We start from the raw sequence: 18590 nt of genomic DNA on the forward strand, positions 1-18590 counted from the left end.
ACAAGCATAGTCACCTTTTATGGCAAGCATGGGTTGCTGAAGGCCTATTCTACCCCGGGACCTTCACGGGTCGGTGAAGATTACAATGAATTATTTTCACTACATGAGCTCTATACAGCACTTGAGCAAGCTCATGATACAGCAACAGGGGCTGATGATATTCACTATCAGCTCCTGAAACATTTACCTGAAACATGCCTGGAAACATTGCTAAATATATTTGATAAGATATGGACTACAGGAGATTTCCCAACTTCATGGCGTAATGCCATTGTAGTTCCTATACCGAAGCCTGGCCGGGATCATACTGATCCTTCAAATTACAGACCAATCTCTTTGACGAGTTGTGTCTGCAAAACCATGGAACGAATGGTAAACAATAGATTAACATGGTATCTAGAAACCAATCACCTTATAACAAATTTAAATATTCAATGTGGTTTCAGGAAGAATCGTAGTACCATTGATCATTTGGTACGTTTAGAATCCTTTGTAAAAAATGCATTTATCAATAAGCAACATGCTGTATCGATCTTTTTTGATCTTGAGAAAGCATACGATACCACCTGGAAGCATGGCATTTTAAAGGATTTACATGGTTTCGGTTTAAGGGGTCGTTTACCTCTTTTTATATCGCAGTTTTTACAAGGCAGGCAATTTCAAGTCCGAGTAGGTTCTACCCTGTCTGATCATTACAATCAGGATCAGGGTGTTCCGCAAGGCAGCATTTTGTCTGTGACCTTATTTAGTATCAAGATCAACAGTTTATCCAAGGTTTTAAACGATTCAATAGATGGATCACTTTTCGTGGATGATTTTAATATTTCCTGTCGCGGTAAGAATATGCATACTATTGAACGGCAACTGCAATTATGTTTAAACAAAATAAATAAATGGTGTCTTGAGAATGGTTTTAAATTTTCTAAGACAAAAACTAATTGCATCCATTTCTGCCGTAAGTATAAACCACATAAGGACCCAGAATTATTTTTAAATGGCACTCCTATCAAAGTCGTTAAGGAGGCCAAGTTCTTAGGTTTGATTTTCGACTCTCATTTAACTTTTCTTCCGCATATCAAATCCTTGAAAACAAAATGCTTGAAGGCACTTGATCTATTGAAAGTTGTGTCAAACTCAAAATGGGGAGGGGATCAAGCTACTCTCCTTCACCTATACCATTCACTTGTCCGTTCGAAGCTTGATTATGGCTCCATCATTTATGGTGGAGCCTGTAACAGCAATCTAAAACTAGTACATACAAATCCTTATTTACAGATGGGTCCAAGGATGGTGGCACAGTTGCTTGTGCCACTGTCATTGGATCCAGAACAATATCTTCTCGATTACCTGATAACAGCTCCATTTTCACTGCAGAAGCAAACGCAATATTAACGGCTCTTCAATATATTCAAAGACATCCTAATCATGTACAGTATGTAATTTTTTCTGACTCTCTTTCTTGCCTTCAGGCTATTAAAAATTTGTCTTGTAAACATCCACTTTTACTTGACATAATTGAATTGTATAATGATCTTGCAACTGGCCAGTGCGACATCGTCTTTTGTTGGTTACCCAACCATGTAGGTATTTCTGGGAATGCAATGGCCGATCTTGCTGCTAAAGCTGCACTCAACAAATCTGTGACACCACTTCTTATTCCATACAGTGACTATAAAGCTAGCATTAGAACGTACATTCGTGATCTGATGCAAAAGAAGTGGGACACCCAAGTGGGAATAAATAAATTACATGCCATAAAACCTTATATTGGTTACACTCACTTGGGCTGTCAGTCCAGATTTGAAGAGGTCATTATGCGATGATGTCGCATTGGCCATACGCGCTACACCCACAGTTATTTACTGAAAGGCGATGATCCTCCGTTTTGCATCCCTTGTGATGAGAGAACCACGGTCAAGCATATCCTGCTTGACTGTGTTGAATTCTCCATCATAAGGGATAACTATTTCAATGTCAAAACAATGAAGGATCTTTTTAGCACAGTTAGTACTCATTTAATTCTTGGATTTTTAAAAGAAATTGATTTTCTTATTGAATTGTAATTGATATGTTCTGTAGATAGTTGTATTTTAATGATTGGTAGTTTAAATTAGTAACTTCGATTGTTAGTGGCTGTACCCTCAAAGGGGGTTGAAGTATTGTACAATTATTGTCCTCCTGAGAGGGTACGTAAGTCCAATACCCTCATAGTCAATTTAAATCTACTACAAGTTTTTAATCGTAGAATATTTGTTGTTTTAAGTAATGGCTAAATTTCAGGATAATCGCCAATAGCTGAGGGGATGGTGTAAATCCAGCTAGGGTTCATGCAGGTAGCAGAAGTACTGTAAGTCCCCATGGACCTTAGTATGGTGATCTACCTTCAGTTGTTGGCGATCTATAGCCCCGGTTTTATGTTGTATTGTCTTCTTTAATTCCAATGTTTTATCTTTCAATGCTAGTTTTATGTTCTGTGATACTCTAGTGTTTTTACTGTCCTTCGCTGACAGGTTTTACTTTTTCTCTTTTTTCATCCCAACATTACTATAACTTATATTGTTCTCGTCACGATATGGCTGCAATATTGCCGATGTGACGTTAAATGTTAACTCACTCACTCACTCACCTCAGTCATAAATGCTTCAAATCTGTAAGGAGGGCAAGGTCTTGGGTCTTTTATTTTACTCACATTTAAACTTTTTGTCAAATTACGAGAGTGTTTTTGTTACGAGAGTGTATTTTCTGTAAATTGTGTTATTATTTAAGTAATAATTATTATTGGGTCACAACGTTTTAGTGTTTTAAGCGATAATTATTATGGGTCACATTTCGTATCATAAATGTTCATTACTTTTCGCAGCAGGCTTTAAGGAAGTGCTTTAGAGTTACCTCCCCGTGACCTTTATGTTTTGATTATATATATTACTTCCGGGAGACTGGTAGAAGATTTTCGGGAATTGATGAATGTATATATAAAGGCTAGTTGCCGTGTTGTCGACACGGAAATGCACGGTTACAGATTAACTGGAGTACATATCTGCCAATCTTCGTCAACGTGTGATCAACATTACCACTGACTGCCTGATTCCGCATAACTTTTTCTCACTCTCCCACCAAGACTTCGGTAAATTATCATTATATTTGTAACCCATTACTTTAGAATTGATTCAGTTGTATTGTACATGAAACCTCTATTGTGAATTTCTGTATTTTGCTTTGTATCCTGACTTTGGGTTTGCTGAATACAAATATACTGAACTACAAAAGAAACGTCGTACATGTATGAATTTGAAACAGTATTATTTACATGGAAACATATTTGTTATTTAAGGATGAAATTGAAGGAACTGTTTTGTCTTGTTGATAAACAAATACCCTTAAAACAAGTCTGACAACACATGGTGCCACATGATGAGGTCATGTCCTTGACATTCAGGGTTGAAGTCAGTTGCGTGTGTGGCCATCAGTTGCGTTAATAACTGCCATGCAACGCCTGTACATGGAGTGTATCAAGTGGTTGATGAAGGCCATGGGGATAGCATTCCACACTCTGAGAAAACCTGCGGTGAGTTCTGCCGCAGCTGTCGGCCTTGGTCGGTGTAGGTGCTCAATTGGGTTCAGCTCGAGACTCAGAGCAGTGCACGGTAATGTACGGATGATGTGCTGTTGGAGGAAGTCTTTCGTTAACCTGGCTGTGTGAGCACGTGCATCATCCTTGTTTGGATGACGGACGAAATGTGGCACAACGTGGGATCGATGTGGCGAACAGCAGTCTTCGACCTGGGCCAATATTCTGGAAGACCTGGGGCCGTATTTATCAAACAACTTTAGTCATTAAAAAACCTTAAGTCTGTTCAATAGTTTTCTCGGCTTTCGACTTAAGTTTTGTGTGAAAACGTATGTCATATTTATCAACAGACTTAGACTTATGTTTTGTCATTTTTGACTTAACTATTTAAGACTTCCCTTGCTAGGCTTAAATCAGCTTGTTTTGACGTAAGTTTTGTAAAACAAAATGGCTGCCACGCGTAATGCAAGAGTATTTAATGAAAGAAGAGAGGTTCTGCATACACTAGATGATACTGAGCTGCTGGAAAGGTACAGATTTGACAGAAACAGTATTGTATACATCTGTGATCTACTTGAACACGAACTAAGTCCCGTAACGCATCGGAGTTGTGCTGCGTCCTGCGTTACCAATGTGTTCGTCACTTTACGTTATCTTGCCACTGGCAAATTTCAAATGTGCAATGGCGATGGCCATGGACTGAGCCACCCCACCATTTCAAGAGTCGTAGAACAATCGCTTAAATTCACTCACAAGCCAGCGTATGGTCAGAAGATTTGTTACCTTTCCCACGCAAGCCCAAAATATAAGACGACCCCAGAGTCGATTCTATCAGACAGCTTCCCCGGTGTAGTTGATGGCACGCACGTTCTGATTCAGGCCCCATCAGTTAATGAGAATGAATTCATTAACAGGCACCACTATCACAATATTAATACACAGGTAGTGATCGACAGCGACGACCGGATCATCGACATCGTAGCACGTTGGCCTGAATCAACACGACTCCCGCATCTTGACAGCAAGCGGGTTATGTCGGCTGTTTGAGGGTAACCATGTTCCTTTAAGATGTCATTTGCTTGGCGACAGCGGCTACCCATGTCGGAGGTGGATTCTAACATCATTTTTGCGTCCTTTTCGTGGACTACAGACAAACTACAACAGTTTTTTTTGTTATTTCTTCGAGTCAATTCCGAGTTCTAACTAAGTGATTTCCCTTGGTTATGTGAAATTCAATATCCAAAATAAAAACGAAAGGGAAGAGTTACATATATGCTGAGTCCACTTTTCGGACAATATGTCGTACAATGTGTAGCCGTAAATGCAGCCTAGGTGACTTATCAATGAAACCATACGTTTGGGCAAATAACGTGTATCATGATATAACCATTTTGAAATAATAACACCCATAAACATTATAAGATCATTTGATGATTCCAGTTGTATTTATTGCAAATTTTCAGATCTCATAAAAAGACCTGAAACTGCATAGAAAGAGGTATTGGACAACTGAAGCGACGGTTTCAGATATTAGATGGGGAAATCAAACTCTCCCCAGAGAAGGCTTGCAAGGTATAGCATTGCAAAATGTTTTTCTCTGGACCCTATTGAGGTAACAATATTCATAATTTGAATGAAATTTAAATACACCTATAATTTCCCCAATAATACCCTATGGTGTTCATATGCATCGGAAAGATAAAAAACTAAAGCAATTATTAAGACAAACAATGACCTTTATTTACTGATGAGAGTAACAATTACCAAACATGAATGTAAAAATGTCTATACTTTCTTCAGTCAATAGTAACAAAATCTACAAGTTAGAAATATGTGATCTTACTGTCAATAGGACCTCTCTCAGTAATGACATAATTATTTGTATCTGAAGTTGAACTGTAATCTATCTATCTATCTATCTATCTATCTATCTATCTATCTATCTATCTATCTATCTATCTATCTATCTATCTATCTATCTATCTATCTATCTATCTATCTATCTATCTGAATGGTGCCATTTTCTGTACAGCTGCAAAATTAAAGTAAAAGATTGCCACAGGATGAAATACTGTTAGTGTGAGATTAGTAAGGGTTGGGAATTTACCAGCACTTTATTATGTGTGAAGTGCATTCTTTCAAAGATAATAATGCAAAAAATTTTAGTTTGACAAATTGACAAAAGTATCCTCACCATTTGTTGTGTCCTCAGTATACACCATTTTCCCCCAATATTCACCAAGGCTAATAATAGCCTGTGCTGTGCTGTGCTGTGCTGCACAACATCAGCAAGAACAGGAATGTCCCAATGCCAGCTCCATGTGGAGGCATCAATCAACCTGGACAGCTTAGGACACAGGTGCAAGGTCTTGCACCTATTGCTCCTACAACACGAGCCAGATACAGGGAACAGTTTGCGATCAGATTTTTAAATGTACATATTTCTAAAGTTATGGTTCCATGGTACTCCGTGAAATGCATTAATTATTAATATATTATTTTCATTTACAAAAGCACAAGACATATATTACCAGTTATTACTGGGTTTATTCAGACCACCCTATACTGTCAATAATGCACATTCTACTCTTTCAGTTTCTCAGTTCTTGTTTTAAGACACTCTCTTTTCAATTGCAAACATTCAATCTCTAATTCTAGTTTTTGTTTCTGTAATGACTCCACAGAAGGCTGCTTCAAATTTGACTTCAAATGTTTTGGGACTTACGTACCCTCTCAGAAGGACAATAATTTTACAGTGCTTTAAACCCCCTCGAGGATACAGCCACTAACACTCTAAGTTACTTATTCAAACTTCCAAGCATAAAATATTTATCTATTTACATTTCATTTAGCAAATCGAATTCTTTTCAAAATGCAATAATTAAATGAGAGTTAACATTATTAAAAAGATCCTTCAAAGCTCGCGAAATAAACTCTTTATCCCTTGTGATGGACTATTCAACACAGTCAAGCAGGACATCCCCTTGTATGTTTCAATTGATTACATTCTTGTTTATACTGTAATTCATTCGTTTCTGATTTTTTAAATGCAGTCAACGTTTGGTCAACTTGTGGCGTAACCAACTGCCAAGAGGAAAGAAGACGGGAAGGAGCTATGTTTTCCAGCTGAATGCCGGCTGAAGAAAGAAAGAGTTTAAGTCTGTGCCCTAGGAGTGGAACAAGAGAAGACTTCTTATCGTACAAATCCTCTTAAAGTGCATTGTACACACAGTTATATGCAGGGTTAGATTCATTAGAGTGTAATTTAGTGATGTATTGTAAGGATAATTTAATACGACGTTGTGTAAGAGGTGGTCCATTGGCCTCAACGTAGAGACTGTCAATATGTGAAGTTCTAAAAGAACCAAGACAAAGTCTTAGACCTTGGTGATGCACAGAATCTAATAGTTTCAGGTTGCTTTTGCAGGCTCCACCATATACGATAGAGCCATAATCAAGTTTTGAGCGGACGAGTGATCTATATAAGTGAAGGAGGGTAGTCTGATCCCCTCCCCACTTTGAATTAGAAACAGCCTTTAATAAATCGAGTACCTTCCTTTAGGGGTTCAATATGGGGCAAAAAGGTCAAATGTGAATCAGAAATAAGTCCCAAGAACTTAGCCTCCTTGACAACTTATAAAGATAGGGGTACCACTAAGAAATAGTTCTGGGTCTTTATGAGGTTTATATTTCCGGCAGAAGTGTATACAATTGTTTTTTTATTTAGAAAATGTGAAGCCATTTCAAGACACCATTTATCTATTTTGTTTAAACACAGCTGCAGTTGCCTTTCAATAGTATGCATCTTTTTCCCACGACAAGAAATATTGAAATCATCCACAAATAACGATCCATCAATTGAATCGTTTAAAACTTTTGATAAATCTTAGACCAATAGCTGTAATTCGTGTAAATTAGTTCTCAATCCTCTGCAGTTCCACTGTACAATATTATTGGAATAAACTATCTTTTGAGGGGATTTATTGGGGATCTATCCCGCACTCTTTTGGAGGGCGACAAGCTATGTGCCCTAGAATGGACGTTTTCAGAAACGTCCATGTCTTCAAGAGACCCGTATTTATTGAACAATTGCATTTTGTTCTGTGACCCTTTAGGAGCTCTGTCACTTTGTTGTTTTGAAGCATCAGGCTTTGGCTTCGGTTTACTTTTAACAGTTTGTTGACTATCAGCTGTCGATTGAGACTTTGAGTGTGAAAGAGATGATGATGATTTGTCATCAGAAGAAGACTTTGATGTTCTAGTACGTGATTCCTCAGTCTGAGATGATATGGCAGGGTACAAAAGCTGTGGAGAATCGCAATTTACCCAAGTCACGGTAGTCTGGCAGCCTGTGGATGATTTTGTTATTTTAGAGGTAGACTCCGATGATGTTTTTGCTACTGTAGCATAACTTTCTGGAAGATCAGACCTCTTTACCAGTTTTTCTGTTTTGCCTCAGAAAAGGAGGTATTTTGAGTAAACTTGATTTTAGTTATCTCCAATAGCTCTTTCCAAATACTGCAGTTTAAGTCGCTGGCAATGACCCGTGGACGCTGGCATGGTGACGTGGCATGGTGACAGTGATCAGGAATCGGATGACAGGATGATGGTTTGGGGTCCCTTTTGTACCCACTGGACCAGGGATTTGCACGTGCACCATGCTTTTCAGAAAGTTGCGTTCGAGAGCATTACCATGTTCACGGAAAGGATATAAGTTTGAATCCTACACAGAAATCTCATTTCTTTAGGATGATGTGAATCGTCAGTGTCATTTTTGTAATGTTACAATAGCATAAACTGTGAGTGAAAATATCAAATTCCAATATCAGGTGTGAGCAAGATGACTTTGAAAAGTGCGACGTTTCTTTTGTAGTTCCATGTATATTGAAAATTTCAAACTTCTCAGTTTTATATATGTTGCCGGTTCTGAGGGGATTTCTTACACCTTTGCCACGGCAAATTTTTAACCGCAACAAAATACTGAATGCCATGAAGTTAAAAGCATGAAGGAATTTGTTTTGGTGAAAGTTTCTAATTCAAAATGAGAAGGGGAGCTTGCTACGAACAGTGTTGAACATAGGTAAGCTGTAGCTTGTATTCACACTGGCATTGCTTGGTGATACGTTGATGTTAATTCCATAATGAACTATCAGTACCATTCATTACCATGCATCGCCACCTATACAAGGATAGCTCACAGTAGATATTATTTACCAACTGTGAGGATCTGCTTAAAGTTTACAGACATTCCTTACGACTTCTCATTGGCTGTAAGTTGCACTCCATGATATTCACTCAAGGCAAGGTGCTCAGGAATTTAATCCTGACTGGCAACTTCGAGAGAAACACTTCTTTTGACTTGAGGAAATTATTGTGTATTGTGATAAGGATAATGAGTACAAAAATATTTTAATAGATTTAAGGTATTTTAAAGTATTATTGAAGATGTATGATATGTATACATAATGTTGAGACATACTGCTTTTCAGTATCTCATGTTTTTGTGTTAACCCATTGCTTTGAAAGCTACTTTATTGCAGTCATTATCATGATGTATTTTAAACTAGTCTTTTCTCGTAAAATGCAATAGGTATTGTATTCATTTATATATGTTTGTAGTGTTTTGTATAGCATTTATATCTGTGATATTATGTTAAGATACAAAGACACTCTATTGATGGCGTTCCGTTGATGAAGCACAAGGCCATTCAATCGAGCCCACAGCTGGTAATGTTACACTCTTGAAGCACTCAATATGTGCTGTATATATATTATAAAAACGACTTCTAGCAAATCAATTCCAACTAGCATTTATCTTTAACATATTTAATATTTGACAAAAAGGGTTAAGTGGGAGTGACAACAAACGGCCGACCACACCTTGGCATCATTTCTACTTCAGAAGAAATGAGAATATATAATATATACTGCTACGCATGCTGAACATGTGTGTATTGTCTGTAGGATAAGAGTTCTCCTCTTATTCCGTCTGCTGGTTGTTTGGTTGGTTTGTTGTTTAAAGCAGCACTTAGCAGGATTCCAGCTATATGACGGCGGTCAATAAATATTCGCGCCTAGACCAGACGATGCAGTGATCGGTATGCAAGTTCCAAAACATTTGATGTACATTTAAGTCTACCCGGTTTATAGTCGTAGTATCCGTGTCATTTTAAGTATGGTTAACATTTCTTACTATCGCCAGCAGCTGAAGGGATGGTGTAAATCTAGATGGGGTCCATGCAGGAGGTAAAAGTACTGTAAGTCCCCATGGTCCCTAGCATGGTGATCTACCTTCTGTAATTGGCGATCTGTGGCCTGTTTAGATATTGCATTGTCCAAATAGTGCTGTTAGTTTCGACTTTCCATGCTAGTTTTAACTGTGATATTCCAGTTTCTATGTTATACTTCAATCATCCCCACACGTTTTCTATTATATCAATGTCCGGTGATTGTGCAGGCCAGTCCACTCCTGGGATGTTATGATTAGTTTTCCAGGAAGTGGTCTTCCGAGATCGGTGTACAGGCGCATTGTCATCTTGAAATATCCAGGGGCCGTCTCCGAATTCTTTAGCTATAACAGTCCACATTTTGGTATCCAGTACATCAATATACTTGCCAGAGTTTATATTTCCTTCGACTGGAGTCAGTACGCCAACACCATTGTAACTAATACATCCCCAAAACATTACACTCGCCGTGACATGACATTTCAAGACGTTTAGACATTCTGGTCTCCACATTTCGTCGGCCTTTCTCCAAACAGAAATAATTTTACTTTTTCCCAAAACAACTTGTGTTTCATCAGTGAACAACACTTTCTTCCACCTATCAAGTCCCCACCTCAATTTACCCCTACACCATCTGACACGCGTCTGACGGTTGAGCTGTGAAATGGTGCTATCCTTTCTTATCTTTCGTTTTTTAATGCCAGCATGATGTAAATGTCGCTGAATTGTCCTGCTAGAAACTTGATTGTAACGCTGAGAATTAAATTGTTATATCTGTCAGAGAACGTCTCCTATTCTGACGAACAACACAATAAAGTCTCCTGTCACCCCTCCAACCAAGCATACGAGGCCGACCATTTCGAGGCCTGTTTTCTAAGCTTTCACCGTTGCCAAACTTTTTCAAAATTCGTCCAATAGTAGACCTTTGAACAGCTAGCAATTCTGCAATCTTACTATTTTTCAAACCTTTCTGATGTAATTCAATTATCAATTCTTTTTGCCCTTCTGTCAATTACTTCGCACTGCGAGCCATGTCGTCTGCGTGGCACGTGAAGGACGTAAACACAAACAATGAACGGTGTCATACGAAGAAGCAGCCTCTCATATATGATCACTCCAAATTTTACAAGAAAACATTCAGTGGTTTTCCAAACAGAGGCTTTTGTTTGCGGTAAATATGTCCGCGGTTTTTGCTGCTATTGTGTTTGTTGCAATACTTATGGCACGTCACTGTAATTGATAAACCGCCGCCAAATAGGTACAATATTGCTGAATGCGGCGGTAAACACAACTAAACTAAACTAAACTAAACAAACAAACAAACAAAACACACGAACAAAAGAAATCAATTTTAAAGAAGTCAGTCTTAAATCTATAACAAGCAATATTGCAACAGCTTCTGTATCTGATCACTTGGGGGTCTACATTTCACAAGCTTTCAGATACACTACAAGAGCTGACTCTAGCACTTTTGCAAGGATATCAAAACATTCCTCAAGACAGCGTTCAGCATTATCTTTCTTCGAGGGGTCGCCGATGCCAGGCTGTTGTCAATGCTCATGGTGATCACACCAAATGCTGACAGTTTACTCTGACCAAGTGGCTTTAATAGTGGTTTTACCAAACACTCTCTGAATATTTGGAAATTTGCAAAGCGATGATTTTACTGTAAGTGAGCAATGATATGTTTGAGTCATTTATGTAGTAAACTCAGTAAACTCTAAAACAACATGTATCGTAAGTAAACTTAAAACCAACATGTGTAGTTTCATTTTGGAAGAGTATACAAACATGAACATATGCCTTCATAAAATAAGTAAAGAACGTTCCTGTCTAATATAATCTTACGCAGGTAATGAACAAAATGGCATTCATAATATTATCATTATTACAAGTGACATTTCATGTTGCATAGCATGAACTGACTATAGAAACAGACAAAGAAACCCACCCTGTGGATGAGACGGGAGTGTGTTCAAACACCCAACAGCCGATCAGCCAACATGTACAATAATCGTTTGACCAAAACTCAACCTTAAAAAACAGTCCTCGTGTAGAGACCGTGTTGTATAACAGATTAGTAGGAACATGGCAGTGACAAGTATATTTGAAATTACACCAATCACCAGAGCCTGGGCTATTGTGAGAACGACCAACCATGATGACATATAAATAGATACACCCACATACCCTTTATATACACAATAAATCAGCCTCCTGTAACACAGAACTAAACAGTTAAGGCCAAAACAAGATACGGCAGGGCTGACACCTAAAGACAGCTTATACATAATGAACAGAGATGTCATCTGTCACATAACCTGAGTTAAGAATAAAATGGTAAGTTATTAATTGTTGTACGCAATATACTAGTCATCCCTATTACACTGGTGTGCAAATATTGCATGGCCAATCCATATTAAAAGCATGTCAGTGCTAAATATTCCTTTTGATCTATGGAATTCATTCCATATCCCTCTTCGTTGAACAGCAGAAAGTAAATATGTACATGCGTACTTGATTGAAGAAGGTTTTATATTCATAGCTATTCAAGTGCAATATGAACATGGAGTTAAAACGCTAATATTGACGTGCATTAAGGTCATTCCAACGTTATTCAATTCCAAGGATTAGATTCTGTTTGATGTCATCTCCATAGAAACTCAGTGATAATATTTCATAAATACAGGGGAACCTAGAAACATCATTCAGAAGAGGCTCCTGGACATACACGCTCTCTTTAGAAATGATGGACGTCAGATCGGTTACTATCTTGACATACCTGTTGCAAATTGCACCGTGGAGCACATGTTCAATGTCTGACGGAGAAGTCACTGACGTCATCTTAAAAGGCTACAAAGTCCACCACAAGCCAAACAATGTCGTAAACGTTTCTTTCACAGTAGGATTGTTATCTGTGCAAGAACTGGATAATAAAAAGCAGTTTCTCAGCAGCAGTATGTGGATGATCTTCTCGTGGTATGACTCTCGTGTTGTTTGGAATGCTTCGATGAGCTCAGAGGAACGTATTCTTGTGGACTCGACCAAAGTCTGGAAACCTGAACTGATTATTGCAAATAGTATCACGGGACAAGAGCTTCTGCAAAACGGAGGTTCTCTGGTGGTTACCAGTCAGGGAAATATTCGTTGGTTTCTCACGCGAACAATAAAAACAAAGTGCCCCATGAACATTTACAAGTTTCCCTTCGATACCCAGACTTGTGGAATTGAAGTCGGTGGCTGGTTTGGTGTCTACAATAAAATATATATTACCCAGGAATCAACAGTCGTAAATATGAAACAATTTGAAGAGAATAGTGAGTTTGAGATTTCTGCTGAAGACATTGAGGATTTACATAGGAATTACAATATTAATCTATTCCGTGTAACAATCCATTTGAAGAGACGCGCCTTGTTCTACATCTTCACTATCCTGCTTCCCGTGGTCCTCCTCCACTTCCTCAACAGCTTCGTGTTCCTCCTGCCTTCACAAAGTGGAGAAAAGACCAGCGTCGCTGTCGCAATACTCCTCAGCTTCCAACTGTTCCTGTCTATCATCAGGGACTCTCTGCCCGAGAACTCCCTGACTGTCAGCCTCTTCAGCCTCTATGTCTCTCTGGTCAACGTTACTAGTGTCGTCATCGTCATTGTCAACATCCTCCTCTTCAAAATGAAAGAGAGTCTGCCTCCGAAATGGATGTTAAGGATGCATAACAAAAACATACGTAAAGTTAATGTTGAGACAGGCAATGTGGAGGATGAAGAGCAGAGAAGGCCAAAGTGGGAGGATATTGAAGTGAAACTTAACAAGACCTGTTTTCTAGTATTCTTTATGTTCAGTTGTGGTGCCACGGCTGCAATGCTTGGGATGCTGATGATGCCATAGCGACCATCATGTAGAGAATGTGCATCAACGTGTGCGTGGTTGTTGCCTAACGTCCACTCAGCAAATACTATTGTCCTGGAAACAACCGAGTGTGGACCAAACAATCCATAGCTTGTTTAAACATGAGCACTTGGCCACTCATTGATTTAGGTGAAGCTAAATAGATATGTTAAGCTTGACTTGTGCTGTAAATACGTGCAGATATTCACCTTGTCCCAACCTGAGTAAGTATATCTTTGTTGGTCTGTTGTTTAACGCTGGTACTCGGCATTATTTCAGTTTTATGCCAACCATGAGTAAATAATCGAATCCGGACTGGACAATACAGTGATCACCATCATGAGCATAGATTGTTGTGATGGTTGTGATGTGTCCATCAGAAACCTTACTACCTGATCCCTTTGGTCGCCTCTTTCAACAAGCGTGGGTTGACGTAGGCTAATTCTAATGCCGAAATTCACGAATTGCATGTTATATACCGGTATATTAAAATATACATAATGATGTAATTGCCGTACGTCTAATGTAACTGACAGCGGCCTTTGTGAAAATAAAGGTTAACTTCCTGGCCGCCAGTTTGAAAACAAGGATGACGCGTAGCCTCACAAGACAGTAAGGTGGTTCTAGTAAATTAGTGGACATGGTAGAAGTAAATGCTTGTGGTGGCTTTGTGTTTTGTTTACAAAATGGAATTTCAAGATTTATGTTCCAGTTATTTACGTTCCCATTAATATCATTTTAACAGATATCCAGATATGTATGCACCAACCAATTAAGGCTTCAGAATGTTGAAGTCCATTTGTATGGAACTCTTTATTTACCTAGTCGCCACTAGGATAAGATAGTGTGACTCGGCTGAAAACAGACTGGACAGTGTGACAAGGCCAGCTTGAAAAGAAGATACAATAGATTGACAGGACCAAAGAACAAAGATGGCATAGTCTAACAAGACCAAAGTGATACAAAACTACGACAGATTGTCAGGACCAAAGCACAACAAACACAGGAAAATGTGACAGGGTATCAAAGAGAAGACTCTAATACAAAAAGGACAGGCTGGTTTGACAGGACGCATGTGAGACAAAGATGGGACAACCTGACAGGATCCAAGAACAACAAAAATAGGGCACGTGTGACAACATCAAAGTAACACAAAAATAGCATAGTGTGACAGGACATCAAAGATAGACATATTTAAAACAAAGACGAAATAGTGTGACAGGGCCCAGATGAAACAAAGTTAGGATAGTGTGACAGGGCCCAAGTATAATGGGAATCTGATGGTGCAGAACAAAGTGAAGATACTTCGAGATCAGAACGTAACATGAATCTTCGTGTTATAGTAACGGACAGATGTACTATTAAAACCAAGTATATCGTGACGGCTTCCCAAACCATATTGTTTGATGGGATCGATCGTTATTGAATACCATGACAACAGAATTCAAACACTGTGCCAATATTTCCGTTTCATCTAAGTAACAAGACTGTCCGGAACCATTAGGCAGTGCACTATTTACCAAAACCATTTTCAACCTGCTGTTATGAGTTCTTGGCAAATATTCTCCAGCTACTAATTTGTATTATATTAATCTATATGGAGATAAGCGATATGCCAGAAGTACTTCAATTATCGATGTGTATTATAGAACGTAATGTAGTTGTCAGTGCAGATCTTCTGATGAAACACTGAACATTAAAGACAAAAGAACGGCGAAGATTAAAGGATCCCTGAAAATCGGATATGACCCCGGGTGTTTTCAGAAAGGGTAAGCATGTCTGTCCGGCAGTGGCGATCTTTTGGCCATTTTTGTATTGCAGTGTTCCACGTGCAATTCTTGTTTTATGATAAATTGCTAGTTTTATGTCTTAATCTGTGACAGTCTTGTTATCGTATGGTCCTTTGGCATACGTATTTTGTCTAATCTTATTTTAATCTGCACAGTTCTCCTAGTCACTATATAGCGGAAATAATGCCGCTGTGAGTCTACATTTAATTCAATCACCCACTGTCCTATAGTTAAGAGCTGAGCCCACTTGCACAAATCAATCTTAGTGCTACAATGATTGTAACTCCCATTCTCCAACATAGGCTTAAGACAGTTGTAGCGCTAAGATCGCGCAAGAAGGCCCAGGAACTCTTATGATTTGCAAAGACGTGTATTGCCATTTGATCTACAGGCAGTGATGCTGTCTTAAGTGGATTGTCACAATAGCCGATGTACTACTTTCGTTGATTAGAAAAGTTTAATAAAGCCCACCACACTGTTGAAGTAAAAGACAGTCTTGGTGAAGTTACGTGTCAAATATCAAATCATTCTCTGCTAATTATGCACATATACTTCGAATCCAAATACAAAAACTATAAACAGCAAGAAAAGAACACTATTAATGTATAAGGTTAAAATGAACTATTTCATATTAACAATCTCTATACTGCTTTGAACAAACCCACGATACAGCTATAGTGGCAGAACACACACATTATCATCTGAAACATTTACCAGTATAAGGTGGACAGTCTTGTAAATATTTGTGATGAAAATTGGACGTCGGGAAAATTCCTTATACGTGATATGCTACAGTTGTCTCGATTGGATGAGAATAAACTGCTTTGTTAAAATGCAGGAGTGGCAGTTTGCAATTAAGTACTAAACCTACAGAACCTTCGTCTGTCAATAGTACTATGCAAGTAGCATTTTCTTTTGAACTAATTGAACGATGTTTGCAACTGAGATCAAACTGGAACGTTTCTTTGAAATACAAGCATCTTCGAGTGGTTCAATTAGCGACTTGCTCACGCAAATTGAAACTTCCGGGTGAACATTAGACACCAATGTGTTACGAAGGAATCCTATACAAAATGTCACGAAAAAATAACAGTTGTTTGTTATTTTCCTGAAAGACGCATTTTGTAGAGGAAGTAGCGTTTGTGGTGAAGTTTATATAGGGAAACATACTTAGTGGGTGATAGCTATCAAAAGCCAAATATCCCCTGGCAAGTATCAACGATGAAATTAATGGAGTGAGTGAGTGAGTGAATTTAGTTTTACGCCGCACCCAGCAATATTCCAGCTATATGGCGGCGGTCTGTAAATAATCGAGTCTGGACCAGACAATCCAGTGATCAACAACATGAGCATCGATCTGCTCAACTGGGAACCGGTGACATGTGTCAACCAAGTCAGCGAGCCTGACCGCCCGATCCCGTTAGTCGCCTTTTACGGCAAGCACGGGTTGCTGAAGGCCTATTCTACCCCGGACCTTCACGGGTCTCGTAGTGGTACAGATAAACGATGACACATTCAACGAGTTCACAGAAATAATCGGGTGGTGAAGCTCCTCATCTCATATTCCTTCGTTAAAGAGTCCAACCTGGAATCCAGAAACTAAGCTCTTGGAAACGGTCACAGGTGTAGAATTCTTTCTATCACTGAATATGTAAAACGAGAAGATTGGTCATTCTGAAGTCATTCAGTGTTGATTTGTGTGATATTTTAAGTTAAGGTGTTACATGTTGCATATTGGTTTCCGTAAACGACTGTTACATTGTGTCCAGTGTTTGTCAGGAATGGGCTACCATGTTATCTCAGCTGGCAGTATGTTTAGAGTAAGTGAGTGACTTAAGTTTTAACGCTGCTTTTAACAATATTTCAGAAATATCAAATCGGTGGGGAAGAATCACCCAAACTGGCCTTCACACATTGTGTCAATGCGGGGTATCGAAGAGTTGATTTAAATGCTATAATCCTCGCAGCCGCGGATAAATCCAGCATGGTATGAAGCTCTCTGGAAAGTGCTTACAACATACAATTTGGCATGCTCATCTAATTATACACAATGACGATACACTGTGTGAGGAACTGATTCTGTGTTTCAGTCTTTGGAAGTTCTAACACTTATGGTGTATCACAATTCTATTCCACGCTGCATTTACAGCTGTAGATTCACGATTGTGCGCTGCCGTTGTAATTACTTGAAAGTTTCAATTTGTTTCCATTTGGAAACCCTGTTAATTATGCAAAGTAACTGCCCATTTAAACATTTTTATTTAGCAAGTGTTGGGTTTGCAATGAATTCTTTTGCATTTGAAGCATGATTGACTTTAGTTTTACCCAGGACCTGTTTTAGAAGGGAATGACCCTGTGTCATATTGATGAATTATTATATTTGGTGAATTCAGTGCTTTTTCTGCTGTCGGGATAAGTGAATTTGGATAAATGTTTCACCTGCTCATGTGAGTGTAAATAAGCCTGATCAGACAATCCAGTGATCAACAGCATGAGTATAGATCTACTCAAACTACTCAACCAAGTCAGCGAGCCTGACCACGTGCACCCGATCCAGTTAGTCGCCTCTCACGCAAGCATGGGTAACTGGAGATCATATTCACGAGAGCCAAGTAGCGGCAGCCCAGATGCGATTGTGCAAACTCGACCAGCATTCACACACTGTAAACAGTCTTACCTCAGAAAAGAACGATCGTAATGAAATCAAACATCCATCATTGTTTCGTTGTAACAGCGGGTAGGAAGACATTTCGTTGAAATTATAAAGGTAGTAATAGACCTCAAATCAGTTCGATATTACTTGATTTCAATTTTAAAAAACCCAAAAACAAAAACACCCCCCCCCAAAAAAAAACAAACAAACAAACAAAAAAACAACAAACAAACAAACAAACAAAAAACAAAAAACCAAATACAAAAGACAAAACAAAACAAAACAAAAAGAGCTTAAAACAACACGTTATAGCCCAGTGCACAGAGTCATTACATGCTGTCACGGTCCTGCTGTCAACTTCCAAATTGTTATTGGTGCTTGGGCCTACTGTAGTGAATTGGTTCTATTGGAAACAAGGCATGATGCTGACACAACATAGCCGTTGAACTCGTCAGCTCTTGCCATC

At 38.7% G+C, this 18590-nt stretch overlaps 1 pseudogene; it reads left to right on the plus strand.

Annotated features, from left to right (window-relative positions):
* Nucleotides 1–4015: 4015 nt before the first annotated feature.
* On the plus strand, nucleotides 4016–13681 carry LOC137287686 (putative nuclease HARBI1; annotated as a pseudogene).
* The last annotated feature ends 4909 nt before the right edge of the window (nucleotides 13682–18590 follow it).

The sequence above is a fragment of the Haliotis asinina genome, chromosome 6, assembly GCF_037392515.1.
Source record: "Haliotis asinina isolate JCU_RB_2024 chromosome 6, JCU_Hal_asi_v2, whole genome shotgun sequence".
In the NCBI taxonomy this organism is placed as follows: domain Eukaryota; kingdom Metazoa; phylum Mollusca; class Gastropoda; order Lepetellida; family Haliotidae; genus Haliotis; species Haliotis asinina.